The 26055-nt window shown below is 40.0% G+C and overlaps 1 protein-coding gene across 9 annotated transcripts in view; it reads left to right on the top strand.

The window, feature by feature from the left end:
• The first annotated feature begins 1729 nt into the window (after window positions 1–1729).
• PIK3C2A (phosphatidylinositol-4-phosphate 3-kinase catalytic subunit type 2 alpha) overlaps window positions 1730–26055 on the top strand; it is a 102831-nt gene continuing 78505 nt past the window's right edge. For 3 of the 9 annotated variants that reach the window (XR_014267912.1, XM_082476505.1, XM_082476504.1), the window contains exon 1: window positions 1734–2172. The gene's annotated coding sequence lies outside the window, so the exon portion shown is untranslated. Of the gene's footprint in view, window positions 2183–26055 lie in introns of all 9 variants that reach the window. The other 6 variants (XM_082476506.1, XM_082476501.1, XM_082476507.1 and 3 more) reach the window with 4 other exon arrangements.

Genomic DNA, 26055 nt, shown 5'->3' with positions numbered 1-26055 from the left:
GTGGTGCTGTGAAGTTCCCTGTGGGAGGTTAGGATTGGAACACTTAAAAGTATAATGCCTCCTCCTCAATTCTTTTCTCTACCTTTAAATCTTAATATTGAAGCCAGTGGGAGAAGGGAAAGAGGAGAAACAGCTGCCAGCTATGTTCTATTTGGTTCCAAATGACAGCAGCACCAGTTTGCACTTTCTCCTAGAAGTTTGTGTTTCTATTGTTCACACGTGCATCTTCATATGCCTATTGCCAGAGAGATGAGATAAGCTAAGCAAGAGCTACCATTTCAGATTCTTGACACCTGGTAGTTTGTGAATGCTGCTTTTTTTGGAATCCAGAGAACCGTCAAGCTCCCTTTCTTCCTCTTGTTATTGGGACCCTTCCGATTGATCAGAGCCTATGAAGTATTGGCCATTCAAAAGCCATAATAAAACAGTAATAAAATAATGAAGTCTGAACTGCAACAAGGAACTCACTCAAGCAAGGGCCCTCTGCTGCTGGGACCCAGAGAAAATATTTCTTCTAAGAAAAATGTAAGAAGGATACAAAAAAGTCAAACAGATAATCTTCCCTCAAGACACAGTGTTCTCTCAAGTCCCCGTCCTTCTTTTCTGAAGGAAGGCACACTCAATTCTGGGGCAGAAGCTAGGAAACCAGCCCGAGACAATTGGTTTTCCCCTCCCCTTTTAATCTCCTGAAAGAGCTGCCAATTCTAGAAATTCCTCCTTTGATCAGAAGATAAAGCAGAACAATGCTGTAGCACTAAGCGGATTCCTAAGGGACATTCTTCGAGGGTGTGTAAAGCCTGCCTGGAAGTGTGTGTACATGGGGGGAGGAGGGGAGTTGGTGGAAAACTAGGAGTAGGAAGGGTGGGTGGAACAAGAGTTGGTAGCCACAGCCACAAGGAATAATCATATAGTTACTTCTAGACTTCATAGAGTAGCAACTCCAGCCAGTCTCATTTCCTGGGAGGCATAGGCATGTTTATTACAGTGATGAGAGGGCTTCATCCACTTCACATCCTCCCTCCAAAAAAAAAAAAAAGAAAGAAAAATCGGATTTATATTCCACTATTTGTTGGAGGTGAGTGTTTACTTCTCTTACAGCTTTCTCACAATTTTTTTTTTTTTTTTTTTTTTGTCGGAGAATTGCAGCCCATACTAGTCTATCACATTAGACTGGGAACCTCTGGAAGGAGCTGTTCTCTTACTGCTTAAGGGACAAAAATACTATGGATTAGAGTTAGAACTGAGTTTGAATCATGCCTCCAGTTTCACCATCTGTAAATGGGTTTAATTTTCCTATCTGCTTAACATGGTCATGTAATTTTTTTAATCTAACATTTGAGGGCTAAATACTCTACAAGCATAATCTCATTCAATTCTCATGCGGAAGGTATTATTATGGAGATTGTATGTGAAGATATTTTGTAATGCAGAAAAGAGCCGTCTGGCTGTGTTATTATTGGGCCATCTTCCTCACCTGGCTGTTGTGAGGATTAGATGAGACACTGATGTGAAAGCACTTTAAACGATCCACGTGATGGGCGGACTACTAATTACACACCCCGCAGCACCTGATGCACTGTGAGGACTCGGTAAACGCTGGTTGGAGTGAACGATTTTATATCTTGCCTGTTCCTTTCAGTCCTCCAATCACAAACTAATCTCCTCGGGCCTGGGGCCAAAACCACGAATCTGGGAGCTGCAGCCCGGATGCAGGCGAGTGCAGAGTCCCAGGAGAGGGCAAGGGAACAATAGAATAGTTCGGAGGTTGGGGGCGGGGGGGGGAACTTCGGACGCCGGGCCTGAAAGGTGGCCGACTGGGGTCCCCGGAGACCCCCTCCCCTGGTCTGGGGCTGCACAGAGAGACGTCCTAAACCCGCAGGACACTCCTCCCGGGGAGCCGGAGTCACCCCCTACTCCCCCAGCTAGAGCCTCACGCGACGCGCCCAAGCCCCGCCCACTCCTCAGGTAGGCCGTCCACACCAGCCAATCCGCAAGAAGTCTGGGCACGGAAGGCGGTGCTTAACCGGCCGGAAGTGACGTCTCTGCTTGGCTGGCCGCAGAGTCCGCCGATGCTTTCGGCAGCGGCTGAGGCGGCTGAGTGGAAAATGGCTCGGACCGTGGCGGCTGTGGAGGCTTGGGTTGCGGTGGAGGCAGAGGCTCAGGCAGCGTGAGGTGAGGAGCGGTAGGTGCGGCAGGGGCCGGAACCTGGGACCCTGCTCTGCAAAGGCGGCGAAGGGCCCCGGAGGTCTTGGGAGGGTCTCTTGCCGCGGCCCCCAGTCCCCCGGGTGCCCGCTTCTGACCCTCCATCCCGTACTCTCGGCGCTGACCTAATCGACTCACCTCCCTCCGGGCCTTGCTTCCATCCAGGCCGTTGCCAGCTGCCCCTCCGAAGGTGCCTGCGTCCCACCAGGACCCTCTCGTCGGGGGCGGAGGTGGGGGGGCGCCTGGGAGTTAGTTTTGTCCCAAGGGGGGAGGAGAAGCCACCCCCTGGTTCTCGGGACCTGGCCGGAGCCGCGATGGCCGGTCCTACCCTCTGGTCGAATTGTTGGATTCTGGCGACTGTGTGTGCTGCACTTCTCAGCTGTGACCCGCATCCCCCCACCCCCGCTACTTTTCGCCTCCTTGTCCCATCTCCGGCTTTGGGGGCGAAAGATCCTTTTTCTCCAACCCCACCCCGGTTGCTTTTTTTTTTTTTTGCCGCGAATCCACTTGCTTCGGGGAAGACAGTATTATTTCAGTGTGTATTTAGCGCATCATCCTTCTGGGAGGGCGGTCAGATTAAAAATATTTGCTTAACTCTTCCTGAATGACGGAGGAACAATAAATAATTGAAGGGAAAAAAGCGCATGCTTATTTATCCTCACTAAATGGTTTGGCTTTAAGAACGAGATTCTCCAGCTGTGGAATTTTTTCTGGGGGGAGCAGGGATTGAGGAGGGAAATGAGGAAGGAGAAAACTAAGTGAGGAATAAAGTCTGGAGATAAAGAACGTGGAAGAGAGAACCTGTGGTAGTTCTTTCCCTATATTAGCCTGATGGAAGTTCAGGTTGTAGTTATATTTTTATTTTGAACAGTGGGTGTTGAATTGGGTGTAAGGAAGGAGGCCTTTCTCTGTGAACAAGATTACTTGTTAAAGAGGTACCCTAAAATCTTTCCAGGTGGGTATCAGGCAGAAAAGTTCTGTTGGGAAAATTGTGTAACATACTGGAGCAGCAAAACTACAGATTAGAAGAGATGCAGAAAAAAGAAAGCTATTCTTAGAAGAGTGGTGAAGACGTAGTATAAAAAGAGGGACGGCTGTAGGGGGCTCCAGGAACACTGATTCCAGGAGAGACTTTGTACCTTTGCCTCCTTGGCTTGTGGTTAGGTTTCCACATAAGACACCTCTCAGCAACTCTGCCAGGGCTGGGGCTGATGCTCTTATTCATAGTAGCAAATTAGACCGAAGTGCCTTGGTTGAGGTCTGTACCGTCGAAGATAACTGCTTGTTGAATATTACCGAAGTCTTTGAGTACTGAAAAGCATTTTGACTGAATTACTTAACTCAAACCTAATTCAAGAGTGATTTTACATAGGTACAAAGCACATATAGAACTGCTTCAAGTAATTTTGCCTAAATTAATAGATTCTAAAACAATTTTTTCTTATGAAAATCTCTGTTGTGATTTGTGTTTTGTATGCAATGTTGCTTGCAGTTTTTCTTGGCAAGCACTATTGTGTTTACGTCCATAGGTTTCACAACTTTTTCTGTTTCATGGAATATAAAAGTTGGCATGCTTGCATTTAGGAATTCTAGAAACTATAACTTTATATAATTAGTTGTATGTTAAGCATATGATTCTTTGTTTTTCTCTTCTGCTGTAAATGGTTCTAAAATTTTCAATTAATTGGAGATTGCTGCATCAGTTTCCATGTCCAGGAATCCTTCTTTAATCTAGCCCAATGTTTTTGCACTTAGTAAGCACATTCAATAAATGAACTTATACCTAACCAAGAGTACTGAATTTCCCAAGAGTTCAGAGTTCTTATCAGAGCCTCAGACCAAACTTTTCAGAGCAGCAGGGTGAAGCACTTTTTTTTTAATGCTTTGTAACTTGTGTTTCTTTGATAATATAAATTATCCATTTTTATTGTATTTGCCATATTCCAAAAATAATTTAAGACAGGTAAATGATAAAGGTGAATGTTTTAGTGCAGTTCATTCACACAGTACATGATGTGATTTGTTAGTTGTACCTGAGTAAGGCTAAGAATTGACCGTATGGAAGATCTTGTTTTCAGAGGGCCTATAGGGGTGTCTGGGACAGCAGTGGTTCTAGTAATAGAAAAATGAATGAGAAAAAAAAATGAATGAATGCTTGTCCCCAGTAAGTTCTCTAGTCCATCTGGGGGAGACAAACACAAATTGTAACAGTATGGTTATAAGGGCATGTAAGGGTTGTGGATCCAAAACACTAAAAAGGATGTGATCACCTGGGCTGAGAGATGGAGAGGGAATGAGTGCATCTCATGAGGACAGAGATGCTCAAATTGAGTCTCAAAGGGTGAATTCCTTTTATTAATGAGGGCAGGATAGAGGTTATCAGCTTCCAGACCCTGCTGTGATACTACCAAGCTGTTTAATACCTCTGGTATCTTGTTTTTTTCATTTGAGAGTTGGACTACATCTAAATCAATGATGTCCAGTAGAAATATTAAATGAGAGCCACGTATGTAAGATGTTGTACATTTTCTTGGTAAATCTTGAAATCTGGTGAACATTTTACACTTACAACATATCTTACTTTGGACTAGCTACTTGTCAAGCACTCAATAGGTGTTTGTGGTTAGTACATACCATATTGGACAATGCAGATCTAGCATATGAAAATTCTGCTTTTCTGTCTTGGATTCCTGGTTGAAAAGGAAAAGCAACTCCTTTGAGAAATGTATAAATGTAGTAATTTATAATTTCTAGTCATTTTGATAGTAGTCATACATGATGTTCTTTTGATTGGAATTATAGTCATACTTGAAAATGATGTTGCTGTAGGAGATCTTTCAGGTTGTTCATAGGGTTTTGGTTGGGACTAGAAGAAACTTTGTTTTCCCTGTGTCTGGTGCAGTCACATTTTGAAATATCTTTATTTTGTGTTTTTATATATACTTTGTATCTCTCCTTGTCTCTGCAGTCTGTTATTTATAACATGTGGATTCAAAATACAGTGAGATAGTGCACATGGACATTTTAAGCAGTTAAAAATGGAGATTTGTACAATTTTAAACTACATTTTGGATCTCTTAAAATTTTTAATTCAGCTATTTGGGTACGAAAGTGAATGGGGTTTTTAAACACTCTTGATTTTAGTAGATTAGAAGGCAGTTATTATTGGTTTAGCAGCATATTTATCTTTTAACCTTGAGAATAAATTAAGATACTATAAAATGAACATCCCTACTGTTACACATATGGCTTTCTGTTAGTCTTATAGTACAAAAGTTACATTATTGATAAATAAATGATGTACAGTGCTGATTCACTTAATTTGTTGTGCATTGAGTTTGGTTTTAAAAGAAAAAACAGAGGCTTATTTAGTCATGATAACTATGACTAACAATGATAAAGTGGGCTTCCCTGGTCACAGTGGTTAAGAATCCACCTGGCAATGCAGGGGACATGGGTTCAAGCCCTGGTCCAGGAAGATCCCACATGCTGTGGAGCAGCTAAGCCCATAAACCACAACTACTGAGCCTGTGCTCTAGAGCCCGTGAGCCACAACTACTGAAGCCACAACTACTGAAGCCCACATACCTAGAGCCTGTGCTCTGCAACAAGAGAAGCCACCGCAATGAGAAGCCCGCGCACCACAACCAAGAGTAGCCCCCGCTCGCCGCAACTAGAGAAAGCCTGCGCACAGCAACAAAGACCCAATGCAGCCAAAAATAAATAAATAAAATTAAATAAAAAAATTTTTAAAAATGATAAATTATATCCTTACATTTGTATTGATTGATTATTATAGAGTAAGTAATGCTCCCCTCACCCCCAAACCTTATTCTCTGAAATAAATGGGGCAGGTATTTTTCTCATTTTCTTGAAGAGGAAAATGAGACCCAGTGAAGTTGTGACTTGTTTAGGATAATACATTAGAGGTATTGCTTGAATTTACAGTGTCTTACAATGCTAAGCCTAGAGTTCTTTTCATTGCATCTCTTCTATGGTACTTCAGTGTTTAGATACATAGCACTTAACAGAGTTTGGAGTGTGTATTAATGGGTACTTCCTGCCTTTAAGGAATTTATATTCCAACTTGGAGAGACCAACTACAATACATATAGCAGAAAGTAGTTTAGTTATTAAAAAATTATTAATGGGAAAGAAAAAATGTAAGGGATAGTATAGTTACATTTAAAATAGATGAGCGTTAACTAGGCAAGATGTTTGATTTTTGAGTAGAGGGTTTAGATCTTAAACTGTTACTGTAGGAAGAAGGTGATGAAGTGTCAAGGACAGAATTATTTCAGTGTACAGGGAACAACTTGGGGAAAAACTTAGATAAGAGAAAAAGTATAGCTTTAAGGAAGGATTTGCAAAGCTTATTTAAAAAGATAAAGGCAAGACAGAGGTGAAGTAGGAAATGAGAATAAATAGACATCTGCAATATAAATTTAGAGGCCAGTGGTCAGAACTTTTATATTATTTGGATGATTCAGGAAATCTTAGCATGTGCTGTGAACTTGTTGTGGCTTGAGTAGTGTGGAAGACGTGGCTAAGAGTACGGAAAGAGAGGTTGTTGACTGTAATAAGCAGTAGAGTAATGTGAGTTCCTGTTGTGAAATGAGTAGGGATTTGATAAGAATTTTACTATGAGAAAAGAATAGGCAGTGTTCATAAAGGAAAATTGGTTAAAAAATTTGCAATATGGGTAATTCTAATTGAAACAGGTCATTTTTTAAAGGAGTATTTTCCTATAAAAACTGAAATTGGCAGTTTACTTTCAGAAAGTACTAGTAGAAGCAGGAAGACGTTAAGTATTGTTAAAGTTCTACTGTGGAATGAGAGGAAAAAGCAAAGGCAGTCCTTCTAGATAAAGGGGTGGGGAATATGAGAGGAGACAATAGAAGGAAATCAAAGGTAAGAGGTACTTACCTTCTGGTGAGGTGGGAAAAGAACATGGATGTTGATGGGAGAGATACGTGCACTTAAATACCTGCCTAATTAGGGAACAGGAAAACACTTTTTCAAATGTGTTATTTGCAGTTTTGGAAATTATGCAAAGCAGGTATCCCCCACCCCCCATAAACTCTGAAGGAGACCTAATTACCTGTAAACAAAACCATACTGCTATGAGTAGCCATAACCAGATTGATTTATTAAGTCACTTTATATGTGTTCATAATGTAATTTATAACTGTTCTGACTCTTCTTTTTAGTTTTTTTTTTTTTTTTAAATTTATTTTTGGCTGCGTTGGGTCTTCGTTGCTGAGCGTGGGCTTTCTCTAGTTGCGGCGAGCGGGGGCTACTCTTGGTTGCGGTGCTCCGGCTTCTCATTGCAGTGGCTTCTGTTTGTTGCGGAGCTCGGGCTCTAGGCGTGCAGGCTTCAGGAGTTGTGGCAAGTTGTGGCACGCGGGCTCAGTAGTTGTGGTGCACGAGCTTTGTTGCTCCGTGGCATGTGGGATCTTCCCAGACCAGGGCTTGAACCCATGTCCCCTGCATTGGCAGGAGGATTCTTAACCACTGCACCACCAGGGAAGTCCCTTCTTTTTAGTTTAGTGTGTAAGTGTTTTTTAGACTATAGCGCTGAGTTGGGAAATGTGCTCTTTGTCTCGAGACTATAGCCTGGTTTCATCTGACTGGATCTCATGATGACATTTAGCAGACTGGAATTCTGCCTGTATTAAAATACATGACATGGGGGCTTCCCTGGTGGCGCAGTGGTTGAGAATCCGCCTGCCAGTGCAGGGGACACGGGTTCGAGCCCTGGTCTGGGAAGATTCCACATGCCATAGAGCAGCTAAGCCCGTGCACCACAACTACTGAGCCCGTGTGCCGCAACTACTGAAGCCTGCGCGCCTAGAGCCTGTGCTGCACAACAAGAGAAGCCACGGCAGTGAGAAGCCTGCGCACCGCAACGAAGAGTAGCCCCCGCTCACTGCAACTACAGAAAGCCCGCAGCAACGAAGACCCAACGCAGCCAAAAAAAAAAAAAAAAAACCTGAACAGTTACAGCATCATGTCATGTTTTTGTTTGTTTTGCTTGTTTGTTTTGTTTAAGTAAGATTTATTGATATATAATTTACTTATAGTAAAATGTATCTGTTTTAGGTGTACAGCTCTATAAATTTTGAGAAATAGTGACAGTGTGTAACTGCCACCACCACAATTAAGATATGGAGTAATTCAGTCGCTTTAGAAAGTGTCCTTTTGCCCCTTGTAATTGTTCCCTCCCACTCACCCTCCACTCTCTGGCAACAACTGATTTTTCTTTTTCATTTCTATAGTTTTGCCTTCCAAGAATGTCATATAAATTGGCATTGTACGGTACCTATAGCCTTCTAAGTCTGGCTTCTTTCACTTAGCATAATGTTTTGAGATTCAATAAACCCTTTAAAAGAAAGAAACCAAACTAACTAATTTTTAGAACAGTTTTAGACTACAGAAAAATTGTTAAGATAGTACAGAGAATTCCCATAAACTCTGGACCTGGCTTCCCTTATTATTTTTTTAATGTGTGTAAACTATATTTGCTAATTGTCAAAAACACAAGATTCTAGAGTTAAGTTTTTTGTTTGGAAATTGTGTGAAGATTTCTGTCATGATGACTTTCTAATGACTTTTATTATAAATTATATATAATGAAATTTGTCATTTAACCAATTTTAAGTGTACAATTCAGTGACTTTATATGTACAATGTTATGCAACCATCACCACTATTTCCAAAATTTTTCATCACTCCAAACAGAAACTCTGTACCCATTAAGCAGTAACTACCCTTTCCCCTTCGTCCTAGCTCCTGGTAATTGCTCATCTGCTTTCTGTCTCTATAACTCTACTTAATTGCCAAGATATGGAAGCAAGCTAAGTGTCCATCAACAGATGAATTGGTAGAGATGTAGTGTATATATATATATATATATATATATATATATATATATATATATATATATTTGCCATTTGCAACAGTATGGGTGGACTTGGAGGATATTATGCTAAGTGAAATAAGTCAGACAGAGAAAGACAAATATTATATGATATCACTTAAATGTGGAATCTAAAAATGCAATAAACTAATGAATATAACAAAAAAAGAAACAGACTCACAGATATAGAGAATAAATTAGTGGTTACCAGTGGGGAGAGGGAAGGGGAGAGGGGCAATATAGCGGTAGGGGATTAAGAGGTACAAACTATTACGTATAAAATAAGCTATAAGGATATATTGCATGATACAGGGAATATAGTCAACAGTCTATAATAACTATAAATGGAATATAACCTTTAAAAATTGTGGGGAATTCCCTGGTGGTCCAGTGGTTGGGACTCCACGTTCTCACTGCTGTGGCCCGGGTTCAATCCCTGGTTGGGGAACTAAGATCCAACAAGCTGTGTGGCGTGGCCAAAAATTATTTAATTAATTTATTTATTTAAAATTAAACTAATATATTTATTTATTTTTGCCTGCGTTGGGTCTTCATTGCTGCGTGCAGGGTTTCTCTAGTTGTGGCGAGTGGGGGCTACTCTTTGTTGTGGTGTGCGGGCTTCTCACTGCGGTGGCTTCTCGTTGCAGAGCACTGGCTCTAGGCACACAGGCTTCAGTAGTTGTGGCATGCAGGCTGTAGAGCGCAGGCTCAGTAGTTGTGGTGCATGGGCTTAGTCGCTCCGTGGCATGTGGGATCTTCCCAGACCAGGGCTCAAACCCGTGTCCACTGCATTGGCAGGCGGATTCTTAACCACTGCGCCACCAGGAAAGTCCCTATCCTTTTTTAAAATTATAGTCCATTCTAGTAGGTGTGAAGTGGTCTCTCATTGTGGTTTTGATGTGTGTTTCCCTAATGAATAATAATGTTGAGCATCTTTTCATGTGCTTATTGGCAGTAAGCTGCCTGGTTTTTTTTTGGCCATGCCATGCGGCTTGTGGGATCTTAGTTCCCCAACCAGGGATCAAACTTGCGCCCCCTGCAGTGGAAGCGCAGAGTCTTAACCACTGGACCGCCAGGGGAGTCCCTAAGCTGCCTTTTTAAATGGTAGCAACAGGGACTTCCCTGGTGGTCCAGTGGTTAAGAATCCGCCTTCCAATGCAGGGGACGTGGGTTCGATCCCTGGTTGGGGAACTAAGATCCCACATGCCGCAGGGCAACTAAGCCTACGTGCCGCAACTACTGAGCCCACGCACTCTGGAACCTGCACACTGCATTGAAAGATCCCGCATGCTGAAACTAAGATCCCACACAGCCAAAAATAAATAAATAAATATTTTTTTAAAAGTGGGACTTCCATGGTGGCACAGTGGTTAAGAATCTGCCTGCCAATGCAGGGGACACAGGTTTGAGCCCTGGTCTGGGAAGATCCCACATGCTGCAGGGCAACTAAGCCCGTGCGCCACAACTACTGAGCCTGTGCTCTAGAGCCTGTGAGCCACAACTACTGAAGCCTGCGCGCCTAGAGCCAGTGCTCCGCAACAAGAGAAGCCACCACAATGAGAAGCCTGTGCACTGCAGGAAGAATAGCCCCCACTCGCCGCAACTAGAGAAAGCCCACGCGCAGCAGTGAAGACCCAATGCAGCCCAAAAAAAAAAAAAAAGGTAGGAACATACTGATGGTTGTTCCAATAGTTGAACAGGTGTAATGCATGTCTTTTTTTTAATATTTATTTTTTTGGTTGCATGGGGTCTTAGTTGCAGCAGGCGGGCTCCTTAGTTGTGTCAGGTGAGCTCCTTAGTTGCGACACCAGGGTTCCTTAGTGCGGTTTGCCAGCTCCTTAGTTGCGGCATGCGGGCTCCTTAGTTTTGGCATGCAAACTCTTAGTTGCGGCATGCATGTGGGGTCTAGTTACCTTACCAGGGATCGAACCCGGGCCCTCTGCATTGGGAGCGCAGAGTCTTATCCACTGCACCACCAGGGAAGTCCCATAATACATGTATTTTTTTATGCCTGTTATATACTAAGAATATATGTATATTATTTTATTTAACCCTGACTACACTGTAAGATATCTGTGTTTTACAGATGAGAAAACTAAGACAAAGGCAGATTAAGTAAATTGTTTAGGAATACACAGTTAATAAGAGGGAGGTCTGATATTTGAGCTTGGGTCTTGCTGCTACTTCATTTTCTTCTCTTTGTTATCACTGTTGTTTCTATAAAACTAGTAATTTCATGTATTTGATGTCAAATGAAAATAGAATTTTGTTAGCCATAGAAATTGATGGAGTTTAGGAGAAAAATTCCAGCAGTATTCATGTCAGTTTTTCATTATTATTCCCTATTTGGTGATTCTCAGTTGCAATCAATCCAGTTTTATTTTTTCCTACCTTAAGCCATGTTGGAAATGGAGGCATATACCATAACAGCGCAGAAGCTTACTGTTATTTGCCATGTTGGAATTGGGGTAATGTCAGAGTATATTTAATGATTCATGTTAAATGAATGAACAATAAAGTAGTCCAAAGTTCAGTAATTATCTTCACAAAGCAGTACTACTGTTGGGATTCTGGGTTAGATTGAAAACTGCTTTGTCAGTAAAATGTCTTTGAACAGGAACCTCTTGCTGTGACAGTATCCCCCCCTTTGTCCCCTTCCCAGACACATACAGTGATACGCTTAAGCAGATATAGAAAGTTGTTCTGGATGAATGCTCTGGTTGTGAACCCCTTATGTGTAGAATGCTGCTCGTAAGAGCTGACGGTGGTATAATGACTGCTAGTGCTTGTTAGACTACAGCGTAGCTGTTGATTTTTGTCAAAATGGGAGAATTAAGCCCTTTATTAATTGCTTATAGTATTGGGCAAAGCATAATTATAAGTGTGGTATAGAGGTTAAAGAATGCGAGAGCCAGGCTCGGCTCATACATCTTTAAACTTGTGAAGAACCTTGGGAAGACTCTTTTCTTAGCTTTTCCCATGACTTCACTCTTTTCTTATGTCCAGGTTATGGTTCCAATTTCATCTTTTCCCTCATTCTACTATTAAAAATATTGTCCCCATCTAAGTCATTCTCTATTACATTACTTTTTTCCCCATATTTTATTTACTGTCTAAACTTATCTTTTTTGTTTGCTTGTTTAAATCAAGCCACTTAACATTTCCATTGCTGTCATCCTAATTCAAGTTATTACTGGTTCTTTCCTGTACCATTTCAGTTATTTGTTAATTGGCCTCCTGGTTTCCATTTTTGTTTTTATTACATCTGTTTTCCATAGAGCAAATAGAGATCTTTGAACAACGCAAATCACGTAAATGTCTTTGCATAAAACACACCTTTGGCTTCCTATTACGCCTAATAATTGAATATACTAGTTTTCCCCTCCTTGGCGGTATATTAAGTTTAATTATAAAAGTTCATATTGATAGATGGAGGTTTTAGGATTATTATTTTTTTGAGAGAAGATTTTTGATTTTGGATAATTGAGCTTGGTGGTTTAACTTATTCTTAATTCTTGTCAAAAACCATTTCACTAAAAATCCACACAGTAAAATTACGTTAGGTTGAAATAAGGAAGTTTTATTGTGGCATAACCCTAAACCTAGAAATATAACTGCACTTTTAACGTATCTAAATTTGGAGAAAAATGATTAAATTGTACAAGTGAAATTATTATAGAAACCTCCGTGGTTCTTTAGGAACAGACTCTCTAGATATTATATGTATATTTTTTAAAATTTTATTTATTTATTTATTTTGGCTGTGTTGGGTCTTCATTGCTGCGTGTAGGCTTTCTCTAGTTCTGGCGAGTGGGGGCTACTCTTCGTTGCGGTGTGTGGGCTTCTCACTGCCATGGCTTCTCTTGTTGTGGAGCAGGGACTCTAGGCACACGGGCTTCAGTAGTTGTGGCTTGTGGGCTCTATAGCGCAGGCTCAGTAGTTGTGGCGCATGGGCTTAATTGCTCCGTGACATGTGGGATCTTCCCGGACCAGGGCTCCAACCCATGTCCTCCACATTGGCAGGTGGATTCTTAAGCAGTGTGCCACCAGGGAAGTCCCTAGATATTATATTAATTTGACCTTAACTCCACCAATGTTAGTAAAACCTGAAGCTGTTTCTTTCAGGTAGTTGTTTAATCTGTATTACTCTGCAACCCCACTAGGTTAATTCTCTGGTATATTTTTCTTATTTTGTCTTCACGCAACTTAAGATTTGTTTGGTGTTGTCTTTCTTCACTTATAGAAAGTTTGTGGCCATTTTCTCTTCAAATATTTCTTCTGTTCAGTCTCTCTATCCTCTCCTGGACTCCAAATACATGTATGTTACACCATTTGAAATTGTCCCATAGAACTCAGGCATGCTATTTTACCTCTCCCCCTCTTTTTTTCTCTTTTAGTTTGAATATTTTCTTTTGATTTGTTTCTGAGTTTACCAGTCTTTTCTTTGTTGTTAAGTCCATCTAATTAATTCTTCACTTCTGATATATTTTTCCTTTCTAATATTTCTTTTTTTAATAATTTGTACTACTGTGCTGTAATCCTCCTCTGCTTCATGTATATCATCTACCTTTTGTGCTAAATTTAGCATTTTCATGCTAATTACTTTAAAATTCCTATTTGACAATTTCAACATTTGGGCCATCTCTGTGTCTGCTTATTTTGACTGTTTCTTCTACCATGGGCCACATTTTCTTGTTTGTCTTATAATCTTTGATTATATGCCAGACAACTTATATAAAACAAGAGTAGATACTGAAGTTTACTTATTATTTACTTAATATTTACCTCCAAAATGCCCTTTATTCTGTCAGGCCGTTAAATTGAGAAAGTTTGATTTATAAGTAAAATGGGTCTGTGCTTTGTTGCAGCTTTAATTTGATTCGATTCAACACTACATTGAATTACTTTGGGGCAGAATTATAACTTTCTCTTTAGCAGGATTTGGGATCTGAGCATTGACTTGATTCCAGAGATTTGTTTTGCAGCCTAGCTGCCAGCTTTTTAGGTTGCTGGGAAGTTTCTTTGTTCTCTAGTCCTGCTTTCTGTGTCTCATGAGATCTCTGTCTTGCTTCCATTACCCCAGCCTCTGGAGGGCAGCTCTCTTAAAGTCGGTAAAGGCCTGGAATGCCTTGGGGGGCTTTTTCTCAGCTCTCCTGCTATGTCCTGAGCCATTGGTAGCTGAAAGCTTGGAGTGCTATGATGGATTTCTCCCTGCTCACCTCCCTGGTCTTTTTTAGGGGCGGTGGCTGCCTTGTACTTCAGGGAGGCCCATGAACCTCACAGGGGATCTCTTTCAGCTCTTCTGCCATGTCCCCCAGCTTTCACTGTGCTAGCTGTGCCTTTAGTGAAGACCCATGGAAAAGATTTGGTGGGTGGGTACAGACTTGTTCTGTGTCTGGGGTTCCTTGTAATTCTTAATCTAGTGTTTTAGACCACTCAGACTTGCTTCTATCACTTCTTAGAATTGTAATCTGTCATGTTAGCCTACGTGTGACTGTTAAAAGTCTGGCTTATTTCTCCTTATTCCTGTCTACAGTGCATTCCTCCTCCTCCTGCTGTATCAGGGTTGAGAGTAGTGATGGGACTGCTTCTCCTGTGAAGGGTTTATCACTTTCTGGAATTTAATTTATTTGGTTTTTTATGTCCTCTACTCTCTGATGTCTTAAAACTGTTTTTTTTTTTTTTAGCTTATTTACCTTGTTTTTCATTGTTGGCATGAGAGTGACAGTCTCTTGGCATGAGAGTGACAGTCTCTTGCCACTTTGTATATCCTAGTAAGAGAAAATCCCTCTATTACATATTTATCACCTTTGTTTTAAAATAGCCTGCAAATGATGAAATATTTAAAACTCCACGAAAGTTTAGATAGTGAAAAGTAAATCTGGGCTTCCCTGGTGGTGCAGTGGTAGAGAATCTGCCTGCCAATGCAGGGGACACGGGTTTGAGCCCTGGTCCGGCAAGATCCCACATGTCGCGGAGCAACTAAGCCCGTGCGCCACAACTACTGAGCCTGCTCTCTAGAGCCCACAGGCCACAACAGCTGAGCCCACGTGCCGCAACTACTGAAGGCTGCACGCCTAGAGCCCACGCACCCCAATGAAGAGTAGCCCCCACTCGCCGCAACTAGAGAAAGCCCGCGCACAACAACAAAGACCCAACGCAGCCAAAAATAGATAGATAAATAAATTTATATTAAAAAAAAGGTAAATCTGCTTTCCATCATTGGCTCTTCCCAGTCCTCCATTTTTAGTTATTGACTTAGTAGTTTCTTACCTCTATCACCTCAGTCTCCCAAGGTTTCTCTTCCTTTCCAAGTCAGACCCTTCCAACTATGCTTCTGATTCTCTTTTTCAACTCTACCCAGTATCTGAGCTAGTATTTATCTCCTGTCTCTTGTGCCTTTCAGTCTTTGTGCCCTGAATCCTTCTCTTCAACCTACCACATGTTGAAATCCTTTCCCATTTTAAACAGCCATTCCTGACACCTCCTCCTGTCTACCTAGTTCCTTTTACTGTCAAAGATTATGCCCTTTTTACTTCTAATTCCTTACTTTTTCAGTTTTCCGTACTTATCTAAATCACTAATGAGGGTCTGGGGGTGGGGAATGAGGAGTGACTGCTAATGGGTAGAGTTACTTTGGGGGGTGATGAGAATGTTCTGAAATCTGGTAGTGGTGATGGTCACACAATTCTGAATATACCAAAAACAGCTAAAATGTATGCTTTAAGTGGATGAATTTATAATAAATTAATTAGATCTCAGTAAAGTTATTAAAATAATCACAAATGAGGTCTTAAATTTAGAGTTTTTTCAGTCCTCATCCTGTGTAATCTCTGCAGTTTCTGACAATAGTGACATCTCCATTTTAGGATATCCTATTTCCTTATTTCTGTTACCAGTCTTTATACTTATCTGTTGTTTTCCTTTGACCTTTTGTTTCCTGTTTAAGTATTTGTGGCCCTCATGATTTCTCTTTTTCTCTCTTTGCTCTATGCATTATCCCAGTTCAGTCTCTACTTTTATGACTTCATTCAGTTCTTCAGTTTTACATAGATAAGAAGGTTCATCTCTAGCCAAATCGCTCTGTTGAGCCCAAGGCCAGTATTTTAAATTAGCAAGTAGAGATGAACTGTATTTCCCAAAAGTACTTAAAATAATAATGTGTTTCAGTCTGTCTAAAAAACATGTGGCTCTGAAGAACCGTTCTGAAAATATGTACACGTGATTTTCTTCCCTCAGAGAAAGAAATTAATGGTTTATTATTTGGCACATTTAAGATGATTTCTAAGTACTTTAAATGAAAATGAATGCAACAAGAGTGAATTAAAAATCTGTTGTACCTCTTAGGTTAAAATATTAATTTTGAGTCTATTTTTGTGTACTCTTGAGTATATTACAGAATACCGAAGACACTCCACAGTGAAGAACTGCTTCCTCCTTGTTCCAGGACTGTTCTAGGTGCTTGGGGATGCAAGGATGAACCCAACAGATAAATCCCAGCTTCATGAATTTTATAGTCTAGTGGGGAAACATAGACAATAAAATAAGTAAAATATACAGTATTTTGGATGGTACTGCATGCTAAGAAGAAAATAAGTAAAGTGCATAGGCAGTTGAGTTAGAGAAAGTTGTGGTTATAACTAGGTTATCAGGGAGGACTTTACTCATATGTTACCTTCTCAATGAAGACTTGAAGGAGGCGAGAAAGCGAGTCATTCAGCTATCCAGGGGAAGAACAGTCCAGTCAGAGAAAACAGAAGAGCAAAACCTCTGAGTGAGAAACATGATGTATTTGAGGAACAAGGAGGCTCGTGTGACAGTAGCAGAGAGGAGAGTTATAGGAGAGAAGAAATAGGGGACCAGATATTAGAGTGCCTCGTGGACTATTGTAAAGATTTTATCTTTTCTCTGAGATAGGAGCTGTTGCAAGTTCTGAGCATAGGGGTGAGATGATCTTTTTCAATATCACTCTGGCTGCTGTGTTGAGAATAGTGTGAAGGGGCAGGATGGAGGGGTGCTGGAGACAGTTTGGGAGGCTATTTCACTAATCCAGGCAAGAGATGATGGTTGGTCTAGGATGGTAGCAGGAATACAATGAAGAAATGCTCAAATTCAGAAATATTTGAAGGTAACGCCTCTAAGATTTTATGTACGTATCCATAACTATCTCATAGAGCAGGGGTCCCCAACCCCCAGGCCGTGGACTGGTACCGGTCCGTGGCCTGTTAAGAACCGGGCTGCACAGCAGGAGGTGAGCGGTGGGCGAGGGAGCGAAGCTTCATCTGCCGCTCCGCATTGCTCCCCATCACTCCCCATCACTCGCATTACCGCCTGAACCATCCCCCCATCGCTCGTATTCCCGCCTGAACCATTCCCTACCCCCCCATCCCCCCACCGCCGTCCGTGGAAAAATTGTCTTCCAGGAAAGTGGTCCCTGGTGCCAAAAAGGTTGGGGACCGCTGTCACAGAGCCACTACCAAACATTGCTGCCTTCCTGATAAGCTATAATTGAATTAAGATTTTCCAATTTAATTCAAATAAGAAGCAAAATAAATAAACTGGGTATACATACAATGGTGAGAGTGTGCAGTCATCTATCTCAGTGATAGGAATATCTTACTATTCATTTTTAAATGTTTTACTTGTGTTTTTAAATGCAACGTATATTTTTTTACATAAATTGATCATGTTATGTGCAATGCCCATTAAGTGATTCACAGATGGTGAAAATTTGAAAAACCATATTTTATAGTTTGTTGTTTTCTTTTACAGTCTTAACGCTTTCCCCATATCCCTTAATGAGTTAGGGCAGTGTCCTTAATTTAGCCTATAGATTGGCAAATGAAAAAGGACAGTATAGCTCTTGTATTTTTTTATGGCATCACTAAAAAGTTGAACTTCTTGTGTTCACATAATTTGCCACGTGTGGGTAAGAAAAAACCCCACATACTATTCATAATGCAGGTGTTCTTTATTTTTCACATACCATGTATAATACAGATATGAAAATGTATTAAAAATATGTGGGGAGTGGATTCTTTTTTATTGTGAAATAACACAGAAAAAAGTGCATAAATCGTATATGATTGTTTAACAAATAATTGTAAAACCAACACTTGTGTAACCAGTCGCAACGTTAGAAACTAGAATGTTGCTGGTATTCCAGAAGTCCCCAGTGTACTTCTCCCTTATCATAAATCTCTCCTCCCTCCATGAGTAACCACTATCCTAACTTTTGATAATCCTTTCCTTTTCTTTGAAGTTATACCGTTATGTAAGCATTCTTAAACAATGTAGTTTAGTTTTTCATGTTTTTGAACTTTATGTGAATGGAATCGTTGTATGTATTTTTGTCTCTCCATTTGCTTAACATTATGTTTCTAAGTTTTATCCATTTTTTATGGTTCTAATTCGTTCATTGGCATTGATGTACAGAATTCCATTGAATGAACTACAATATAATAAATAAACATTTGGTCTTTGTCCCTGGTTCCTGTCATGCAACTCCTAAAACTCTTGGAATCTCCAGACCATTGTCTTTTTGTATGCTAATAAGATGACTGTTGTCTGGGATCCCTAGATAGTTTCTGGATGAGGGCTGGTTGCCAGAAAGATCAAGGTGTGACTGCAGGTTTGAAACTTTTCAACCCTACCCCCTGACCTCTGGGGAAGGGAGAGGAGCTAGAGATTGAGCTAATCAATGACCAGTGATTTAATCAGCCATGCCTATGTAATAAAATCTCCGTAAAAACTCTTTTTTAAAAAAACTTGTTATTTTATATTTGAATATAGCTGATTTTTAAAAAATATTTATTTATTTATTTGGCTGAGCCCTGTCTTAGTTGTGGCATGCAGGATCTTTAGTTGCGGTATGTGAACCCTTAGTTGCCTCATGTGGGATCCTAGTTCCCTGACCAGGGATTGAACCCGGGCTCCCTGCATTGGGAGCGTGGAGTCTTAACCACTGGACCACCAGGGAAGTCCCTGGAATATAGCTGATTAACAATGTTATGATAGTTTCAGTGCACAGCAAAGCGACTCAGCCATACGTATACATGTATCCATTCTCTCCCAAACTGCTCTCCCATCCAGGCTGCCACATGACATTGAGCAGAGTTCCCTGTGCTATACAGTAGGTCCTTGTTGGTTATCCATTTTAAATACAGGAGAGTGTACATGTTGATCCCAAACTCCCTAACTTTCCCTCCACCCTTCCCCCCGGTAACCATAAGTTTATTCTCTAGGTCAGTGAGTCTGTTTCTGTTTTGTAAATAAGTTCATTTGTATCACTTCTTTTTAGATTCCACATATAAGGATATCATGTGATGTTTCTCTTTCGCTCTCTGACTTATTTCACTCAGTATGACAATTTCTAGGTCCATCCATGTTACTGCAAATGGCATTATTTCATTCTTTTTAATCAATGACTAGTGTTTTAATCAACCATGCCTATATAATAAAATCTCTGTAAAAACTCTTAAATGATGGGGTTCAGGGAGCTTCCAGGGTAGTGAACACACTGGGGTGCTGGGAGGGTGGTACTTCAGAGAAGCCATGGAACCTCCGAGCATTTTCGCACCCCCAACTTTGCCCTACACATTTCTTCCATTGGTTGTTCCTGACTGGTTTACTCTATAATAAACTGGTTATGGTAAGTAAGCTGTTTTCATGTGTTCTGTGAACCTTAGTAGCAAATAATCAAACCTGAGGTGGGATCCTGGGAGCCCCTGATTTGAACCCAAGTTGGACAGAAGTGTGGGTAACCTGGGTATCCAGTACTTGAGACTGGCATCTGCAGTGAGAGCACTCTTGCGGGACTGCGCCTGTAAACCTGTGGAGTCTGACATTAACTCTGGGTAGTGTCTGAATTGAATCGAATTGTGAACACCCATTTGGTGTCTGGGAGAGTTGGAGAACTGGTTGTTGGCGTGGAAAATCCTGTACATTTGGTGTCAGAAGTGATGTGAGTAGAAACAGACCATGAACGTATTCTCCTTCATCCGTGTTTGGACAGGTGAAGATTAGGGTTATTTCCTATTTGGGGTAATAATATGTGCAGTGTTATTTGAAGGTTCTTATGTACATATTTTGTGCACAAATACATGAATTTCTCTAGGGTATATACAATGGAATGTAATTGCTGGGCCATAAAGTAAGGGTATCTTCAGTTTTTCTATATATGACCCGTGTTTTCTTTCTTCTTTTTTTAAATATTTATTTATTTATTATTTTTGGCTGTGTCAAGTCTTAGTTGTGGTATGTGGGATTCTTCGTTGTGGCATGTGGGCTCTTCGTCGCGGCATGCAGGATTCTCTCTAGTTGTGGTAAGCTGGCTCCAGAACACACGGGTTCAGTAGTTGCAACAAGCATGCTTAATTGCCCTGTGGCACGTGGGAATCTTAGTTCCCAGACCAGGGATCGAACCTGCGTCCCCTGAATTGGAAGGCGGATTCTTAATCACTGGACGACCAGGGAAGTCCCTGATCTGTGTTTTCTGAAACAGTTGTACCAACTTAAATTTTCCCATTGTTTCATATTTTTATCACTTAGTATTATAAGATTTAATTTTTTTCCCCAGGGTTGTATGTGTGTTGTGGTATCTTACTGTGGTTTTTTTAAAAAATTTATTTTGTTTATTTTTATTTTTGGCTGTGTTGGGTCTTCGTTGCTGCATGTGGGCTTTCTCTAGTTGCGGCGAGCAGGGGCCGCTCTTCATTGCAGTGCACGGGCTTCTCATTGCGGTGACTTCTCTTGTTGCCGAGCACGGGCTCTAGGTGCGTGGGCTTCAGTAGTTGCGGCACACTGGCTCAGTAGTTGTGGCTCGTGGGCTCTAGAGCGCAGGCTCAGTAGTTGTGGCGCATGGGCTTAGTTGCTCCGTGACATGTGGGATCTTGCCGGACCAGGGCTCGAACCCGTGTCCCCTGCATTGGCAGGTGGATTCCTAACCACTGTCCCACCAGGGAAGCCCCTCTTACTGTGGTTTTAATATGCATTTCCCTGATTACTTATAAGATCGAACCTTTTTTCAGATATTTATTGGTCATTGGATTTCTTTTTCGTGAAGTTCTTGTCTTTGCCCATTTTTCTTTTAGATTGGTTTTTTTGTTTTTTAATTTGTAGCAGTTATATAATCCAGGATTTGGGTCCTTTTTACATGTTAAAAATATCTTCCTTTCTGTGGCTTGTTTTTATGATTCTCTTTGGTGTCTTTTTTTCCTTTTTTCTTTTTCTTTTTTTTAAATGTGTAGTTGATTTACAGTATTGTGTTAATTTCAGGTGTACAGCTCTCTTTGGTGTCTTGATGTACAGAAGTTCTGGATTTTACTGTAGTCAAATTTATTACTTTTTTCCTTATGGTTAGTGCTTTATATATCTTACTTAAGAAATTTTTCCTTTCTCTGATTCTAAAAACTATAGTTTTTCCTTTCAAAGTTAGGTGTTTGGCTTGCCTTGAGTTGATTTTTGCCTAAGGAGTGAAGCAGGAGTCCATTTCATTTCCCTCCATTTGTTCTAGTACCATTTATTGAAAAGACAGTTTTCCCTGTGCTCTGAAATGCCACTTTTGTCTTAAATCAGGTGTCTATGTAGGTGTGTGTCTGTTTCTGGGCTCTTAACATGTTCTTTAGATTTGTCTCTTCCTGCATAAATACCATACTATCCTAAGTAAAATTAGCTTTATAATGAGTCTTTATTGGGTAGAGCAAGGCCTCCCACCTTGTTCTTTTTCAAGAGGGTCTTGGCTATTTTGGCCCTTTTGGCTACTGTATAAAATTTGGAATCACCTTGTCAAATTTTATCTTAAAAGTCTGTTTGAATTTTGATTGGGATTGCATTGAACTTGTAGATCTATTTCAGGAGTGGTGGCATCTTTATAAAATTGTCTTCAAATCTGTAAACATGGAAAAATATCCATTACATTCAAATAGTCAATATTTTTCAGTAAACTTTAAAATTTTCCCTACAGATTTTTTTTTTTAATAAATTTACTTATCTATTTATTTTTGGCTGCGTTGGGTCTTCATTGCTGCCTGTGGGCTTTCTCTAGTTGCGGTGAGCGGGGGCCACTCTTTGTTGCAGTGTGTGGGCTTTTCATTGCGTTGGCTTCTCTTGCTGTGGAGCACGGGCTATAGGCGTGCGGGCTCAGTAGTTGTGGCACGTGGGCTCAGTAGTTGTGGCTCGTGGGCTCTAGAGCACAGGCTCAGTAGTTGTGGCACACAGGCTTAGTTGCTCTGCGGCATGTGGGATCTTCCTGGACCAGGGCTCGAACCTGTGTCCCCTGCATTGGCAGGTGGACTCCTAACCACTGCACCACCAGGGAAGCCCCAGAATTTTTTATTACATGTATTATTAGTTGGTGGATTTCATGTGTTTGAATGTGTTAGTGTAAATATTGCTTTTTTGAAGACTGCTTTTTCTAACCATTCCTTGCTGGGTATATGGAAATACAATTGATTTCCTTGCTGGGTATATGGAAATACAATTGATTTCTGTATCATATCCAGTAATCTTGCTAAACTCTGGCATGTAATTCTGTTAATTATCTGCATATTCTTTGGAGTTTTTACTTTATCTGTATGTAATGTTGTTTCTTCCTACGTGATCCTAGCTCTTATTTCTTTCTCTTGCATTTCTGTGCTGTCTAGGAGTCTATAAAATGTTGAATAAAAATGGTGGTGGGCATCCTGGTTTTTGTTCATAGACAGAGGGAAAGCTTTAAAGGTTTTACAGTTAACTGTGATTTTTGTTGATACTTCTTATCAAGTAAGGAACTTCCCTTCTGTTCATAGTTGGCTAAGAATATCTGTTGAGGCGAATATATGCTTTTCCTAATTTAATTCTTTAATTATTGATGTGGTAAATTGCATTTTGTATTTACTATTAAGTTTGGTTTGCTGTTATTTTGTTTAGAACTTCTTGTGTTTATGTTCATGAGTAAGACTGGTTTATAATTTTCTTGTCTCATCCTTGCCTGGTTTTGTTATCAAAGTTAGAGTAATTTTATAAAATGTTTGGGGAACGTACCTTCTTGTCTGTTCTCTGGAAGGGTTTGTGAAAAGTTGTTATTGTTTATTATATGAAGCCGGTGAAGACATCTGACCTTGCAGTTTTCTTTGATGAAAAATTTTTTGGCAACTAACTCAATTTCTTTAATGGTTATAAGATTATTCAACTTTCTATTTTCTATTTGAGTCAGTTTCAGTAAGTTACTATCCTCTAGGAATTTGTCTACATTTTAAAATTTATTTGCTTAAACTTAATAATATCCTCGTTATCTTTCTAATGTCTGCTGCATGTGTTGGATGTCCCTTTTTTATTCTTGATATTGTTTTTTAAGAAAATTTATTTATTTATTTATTTTTGGTTGCATTGGGTCTTTGCTGCGTGTGGGCTTTCTCTAGTTGCAGCGAGTACTTTTCCTTGCGGTGTGCAGGCTCCTCATTGCAGTGGCTTCTCTTGTTGCAGAGCACTGGCTCTAGGTGCACGAGCTTCAGTAGTTATGGCACACGGGCTCGGTAGTTGTGGCACAGGGGTTTAGTTGCTCTGTGGCATGTGGGATCTTCCTGGACCAGGGCTCGAACCTGTGTCCCCTGCATTGGCAGGCGGATTCTTAACCACTGTGCCACCAGGGAAGTCCCTTGATATTGTTTATTCCTGTCTTATTTTCTTCTTGATCGGCATCGCAAGATATCTTATTAGTGTTTTCAAAAGAACCAACTTTCAGTTTTGTTGATCTTCTCTGTTGTATACTTTTGGTGTTTTGGTTTGGTTTGGTTTGGTTTGGTTTGCTTTGGGGTTGTTGTTTGGTTTTTTTTTTTTTTTGCTGCACCACGTGGCTTACAGAATCTTAGATCCCTGAACTCGGGGCCTCCTGCAGTGGAAGCTTGGAGTCCTAACCACTGGACTGCCAGGGAATCCCTCTGTTGTATATTTTTTATGCCACTTAATTTCTTCTGTGGTCTTTATTCCCTTTCTTCTACTTTTATTTTGCTGTTACTTTTCTACTTTCATGAGATGGATGCTTAGTTCATTAAGTTTTCAACCTTTCCAGGTTTCTAGCACCATTTAAAACTCTAAATTTTCCTTTATCTACTGTTGCATGTATCCAGCAAATTTTGGTATGATGAATATTTTTTTTCCTTTATCTGTGTGTTTATTATCAGTTTAGTATAAAATTAAGTTTAGTATAACTTTTAAATTGCTATTGCCTCAACATGAGTAAGGGTAAGTGTCTTTACTTTTTTGTGAACTGCTCATTCAAACTCTTTGTCCATCTTTCCATAGGGTTGTTTTTCTTTATGGGCTTTATGTTATATATTACTAAAATTAGTTCTTTCTCTGTGATATGAGTAGCAAATATTTTTTCCCAGTTTGTTTTTTCATTGACATTTTTAATGGTCAAGTTATTTTTATTTTACTTTTCAGCACCTAGAACAGTGCCTGATTCATAATATACACCCAATGAATATTTACTGAGGAAATGAATAAATTCATTGGTGCTTGTTTGCCAAACAAAAGTTATTTTTTTTAAATGTTTATGTACTTGAATTCTCTTATGGTTTCTAGGTTTTTGAATCACATTACAGCAGCCTTTTTTATGCTGGTGTTATGTAGGAATTCTCTGTTTCTTTGGTTTTATGATTCTTTTTTTAACAGTTAAATATTTAATCTCTTTGTAATTTATCCTGTGTGGTCGATTGTGAACACATTTCTCTATGAAATGTTAACAATTTTCTAATTGTAAAAAGATTAATTGGAGGGACTTCCCTGGTGGTCCATTGGCTAAGACTCTGCACTCCCAATGCAAGGGGCCCCGGTTTCAATCCCTGGTCAGGGAACTAGATCCCGCATGCCACAACTAAGAGTTTGCATGCCGCAACTAAAGATCCCGTGTGCAACAACTAAAAGATCCCGCATGCCACCACTGAAGATCCCGCCTGCTGCAACGAAGATCCTGCATGGTGCAGCTAAGACCTGATGCAGCTAAGACCTGGCACAGCCAAATAAATAAATAAATAAATATTTTAAAAAAGATTAATTGGAAATTATGTACTTTAAAAATACAGAAGTTACAAGGGATGATAAGGCCTTAGTTAAAAAGTTGTATGTTATCTATGGGGCATAAAAAAATAAAAATTTTTTTCTCCTGAGAGATAACTAATGGGCAATTGAGATATGTTATTGACTTGAGGGAAGGGGTAACTTTTGGTAAAATAAAGTTTTCCTTACCATCCAGAAAGTAATGATGCTTGTTCACCGTGCTTTTTGTTTCTTTCCTCATAAAGTCTAACCTTGTGTTGTCCACTAGCCACCTTTGTGTTGAGCACTTGGTGTGTGGCTAGTCTAAGTTGAAATGTGGTTAGTGTAAAATATATACCAGATTTTGAAGACTTAGTATAAAAAAATGAAAGTACAGTATCCCATTCATTTTTTTATATTGATTACCTCTTTATAATATTTTGGATATATTGGATTAAACAAAGTTTATTATTAAAATTAATTTCATCTGTTTCTATTAATGTAGCTATAAAAAAATTTAAATTTCATATGTGACTTGCATTCTATTTCTGTTGAACAATGCTACTCTAACCTAATCTCATCGAAAACTGGACATTCTTCTTTTTTGTCTTTTTGACAGATTTGTACAGTGCCTAATAAGAAAGTACTTGATTATTATTATTTTTTTGGTCATATGAGTTCTTTTCCCCCTCCATGAATCAATTAGAGATAGAATATGCTTTTCTAACGCAGTTTGTCTGTCTGTTTGTTTTAAAGCACAAATGGAGCCCCTCTCTCCTATTTTTACTTTTCTGTTGCCACCTCTCTCCCTCCTAGTTTTCAAGATAATTTTCTCCCACTACTTGTTTTTTTTTTTTTGATATTTATTTATTTATTTGGCTGAGCCGGGTCTTAATTGCAGCACATGGGATCTTCAT

The sequence above is a fragment of the Balaenoptera physalus genome, assembly GCF_965194825.1.
Source record: "Balaenoptera physalus genome assembly, chromosome: 10".
In the NCBI taxonomy this organism is placed as follows: Eukaryota; Metazoa; Chordata; class Mammalia; order Artiodactyla; family Balaenopteridae; genus Balaenoptera; species Balaenoptera physalus.
The sequence above is the reverse complement of the archived record's forward strand: the minus strand, read 5'-3'. Positions and strand labels throughout refer to the sequence as shown.